General features: G+C 42.8%; 1 protein-coding gene across 1 annotated transcript in view; it reads left to right on the top strand.

Annotated features, from left to right (window-relative positions):
- The window catches only part of EIF4E3 (eukaryotic translation initiation factor 4E family member 3), a 78,683-nt gene that overhangs the window by 958 nt on the left and 73,823 nt on the right, over positions 1-3,902 (top strand). The window lies entirely within an intron of this gene.

Genomic DNA, 3,902 nt, shown 5'->3' with positions numbered 1-3,902 from the left:
CTGTTATCTTTTAGTGGGCAGGGCATTTGAGAAGTTGGGGGGCGGTAGTGGTGAGATGAAAGGCTTGCCAAAAATAATTGTGCCTTATTTTATATGTTTTAAAAAGAGAGAGAAAGAAAAAATGGAAAAGGAGAAAGAGAAGAACGGGGAGAGGGAATAGAGAAGAGGAACAAAAAGCATCAAGGAGAAGTTAAAAAAAAAGGGGGGTGGGGAGAGAAGAGAAAAGGAAAGGGGAAACAAACGTGGAAAAATTGACAAGATTTGTCAAGGATGGATAGTGAATGAGAGATTATTGTTTGTCTTTATGGTTATTGGTTTGTTATATGCTTCCCCACTTGAGATATTTCCTTTTTTTAAAAAGGAACAGTTAGGTGGAAATGTAAATAGATGGCCTTTTTTTTCTGCAAAGCTTTTAGACATAGGATATCAAAACACCTAAAAATGCATATTTTTGAGCCAATAGTTCCATGCCAGTCATGCAGATGAAGATTTATATACAAGAAATCTATTTTCCATTGCTTTAAGTGCAGTGATGACCCATTTATCTCTTGAGAGTGCAGGGGGGTGGAGGTGTGCTAAATTAACTTCTCAAATAAACAAATGTGATATTTTAATAGAAGTCTTCCCCCAAAGACCTGTACCTGTCCTGCGATGATGACTAGAGTGTTCTGAAACACAACTAAACTTTTTTTAATGATGTTTTATTAATTAGCAATCAAAGTACATGTTAATAGATTCATTGATCCAAAAAGCTGTTGAAGGGTGAGAGGCTTTTTGCCTCTACACACTATTCCCCTCGGCAGCTCGATCCTCTGCCTCTCTTTGCTCTTCTGTTTCTTTTTACAATTGCCTGTCATTTCTCATTACTCTTCACCTGCGCTCTCATTAGAAATCACCCACCCAATCAGAATAAAGCACCACAAAACCAAACCAGATAACTGAATTTGTAGACATGACATCTCAAGTGAACCTTCGTCTGAGAGGTGCCTGGGTGGCTCAGTCAGTTTGGCGTCCAATGCTTGATTTTGGCTCAGGTCATGATCTCACAGTTCACGGGTTCGAGTCCTGGGTTGGGCTGTGCACTCACAGCACAGAGCCTGTGTGGAATGTTCTCTTTCCCCGTCTGTCTCTCCCTGCCCCTTCCCGACTTGTGCTTCCTCACTCAATCTCTCAAAACATTTTTTAAAAATAAAATAGTAAAGTAAATCTTTGTCTGAACAAAGGCCTGTTGGTATATCTCCAGCCAGCCTGTGCACTTCTTAAAAATGTTCTTTCTTGGGTCCAACCTCAACCCCTCCTAATAAGAATCTCTGGATCCTGCAAGCACTTCAGGTAATTCTTATGAATATTAAAACTTGAGAATCACGGGTTTATGGATTCTCCTGTAAAAAAATATCCATGAACTCAAATCCATATATAGGGACTGGTCTAAACAGTTGTCTCCACAGTCAGGCTTCTGAGTAAGGCTGAAGGTGTTCAGGGGTCACATGGTTTAGTCCCTGTGCCAGGCCAGGTGCTAAATATTCTGAAAATCACATGGGCTTACTGAGTTCTACTGTTTTGAACTTGGATCCCTGGGAGCGGGAGGAGGGTTGGATGAGGAGAGGTTTACTTCCTGGGTCTCTCTGTCTTCGAGTTAGCTGAGTTTTCTGACAAGTGGCTGTTGGATAATTAACATCTACCCGGTCTCATGACCTGGGGAGAAATAAGGTAATTGTTACTTAGCTTTTCCAAATATGAGGCCATCTTCACAGACTGTCTCCTACAGACAAAAAAGACTTACTGCTGACCATTTATCAGAAATAGACTGGCCACACCCACTTATTATGACATATCCCTCTTGGAGTAAATACCTAATAATTTATATTATGAGCAACTACAATAAATTTCAACATATTTACTGTACTCATATTTAGTTATTGTTTTTATCAAAATGATCTCTTTGCTCACACTCCTTTCCGTATGTTCATAAAAAGAATTTTAAAGGAATATATGCTACTGCTTTCATTTAAAGAAAAGATTTGCAGATTTTTATCTTGTATCTTAACAAGACTCCGAATGTCTGAGATATTCTGAGGGTCAACTAGACGAAAGAGGCATGCTCTAAAAGAATAATGGAACATGAATACCATATTTAGAAGTGTGTTGGTACCAGCCACAATCTTAAGCCACAGCAACAAGAAATCACTCCAGAATGAAAATACTGGTATATTTGTATAATGCAAAGAGAAATACAGATATAAATCCTCAAAACGGAAGGTACATTAATAAAAATGTAGCATTATAAGCAAAAAATATTATACAGTACTTGCAGAATTCAGTCTTTCCATTTAAGATTACCATGTGTCTAACAAATATTTAAAATTATGGTTGTCGTTATTAATTTAAAACACCCATCAGATGAACAGCACAGCTTAACCTAGCAAACATTTTAAGGAAATGCTTTGTCTTGTAGAAGTAGAGTTATCATTCCATTCCATTCATTTACACCATGAACAAAAGAACAGTTTTCAAAGTGGAAATTAGTTTCATAAGACAGAATAAAACTGGGCTTCTCAAAGCACAAGCTGTTTCCATAAACGTATTTTCATTTTTACTGGCAAAAAAATACCTAAGCAGTTCTGACTTAGTACTCTGCTTCCCAGAGCCTTCCCAATCCGAGAACCACAATCAGTACAAAAAACATGCAATACTGGTTTTTTTTTTCTCCACACCATCACTAACCAAAACACTTTTACTCTTTTGAAAAGTTACAATTTTACAGAAATGTTTCCACTCAAGATTGGTATAATACAGAGAGCAGTGGCGGCTGCTGGATGCGTATACCTAGTAGCATAAAGTAAGGTAGGAAACAAATCTTGTCACTTCCACTGCTTAAAAAACACTGCCTCGCTACTTTACACTCCCGTTTCTGCTCTTTAAATGCGTTATCAACACCGAACAAAGTTTTCAACACTTTCAAAGAACCGGAGCGGCACCATGGACCCCACGGCCGGCAACTCAGAGGGAGCTGAAGACAATTTCCCCCTCCGCCAGCCCCCCTCGCCCAGCCCCTTCCCCTGGCTTTCTCCTGCTTCCCACAGAAGACCCTCAAGAAACCAGACTTGTGAAGTCCCCTACGTTCCTCTACTTCACTGCGAAATGTAATGCCACTTGAGGTTGTCAAAAATAGCTTCTGTAGAAAACTGGCCATGGTCTTTAGGAAACGTTGCATGAAGAAAATTAGTTTAGCCTTTATTTAAAAAAAAAAAAAAAAGAGTAACACATGGAATAAAAGACGTCAGTACCAGTACAAAGACTCCAAGGCCTATTGTCAGGATGAAAATACACTCGGAAAGACAAATGCGCGGAGCTGGGGTGGGGCCGGAACATCGAAACCCATCCCTCCCCCCACCCCCCAAAAAAGGAGTCTGTACAATCCAAGTGCGTGTCCGCTTTGAGAGTCATTTTGAAGGCAGCTTAGAAAATTAACAAGGGGGCAGAAGAGGGGGCGACGACATCAGGGTCGGAGCCAGAGGGAAGGGCTGGGTGGGGCGCACGAGGCAGGGGGGCCCCTCACAAGCCGATGCCTTTCAGGTCGCAGGGGAGGGTGGCCTGGGTGGTCCGGGGGCTCTGGCAGCAGGAGAACTGGGCCCGGAAGCAGTCCCTCAGCTCCCTGTTGAAGAGGAAGCACACGACGGGGTTGATGCCGGCCTGGGCGAAGGTGAGCCACACGGAGGCCGTCAGGTAGGCCTGGGGGACGGCGCCGGGCCGCACCAAGACCCGCAGGTAACTGGCCACGACGTAGGGCCCCCAGAGGAGCAGGAAGAGCAGCGTGACGGCGTAGAACATCTTGCACAGCCTCTTCTCCGTCTTGAACTCCTCGAGCACGAGGAGGCGGCGCGCGCCGCGGCTGGGCCCCC

This window comes from Crocuta crocuta, unplaced genomic scaffold (assembly GCF_008692635.1).
Source record: "Crocuta crocuta isolate KB4526 unplaced genomic scaffold, BGI_CrCroc_1.0 scaffold126, whole genome shotgun sequence".
Classification (NCBI taxonomy): Eukaryota; Metazoa; Chordata; class Mammalia; order Carnivora; family Hyaenidae; genus Crocuta; species Crocuta crocuta.
This window is presented reverse-complemented; position numbering and strand designations above follow the sequence as displayed.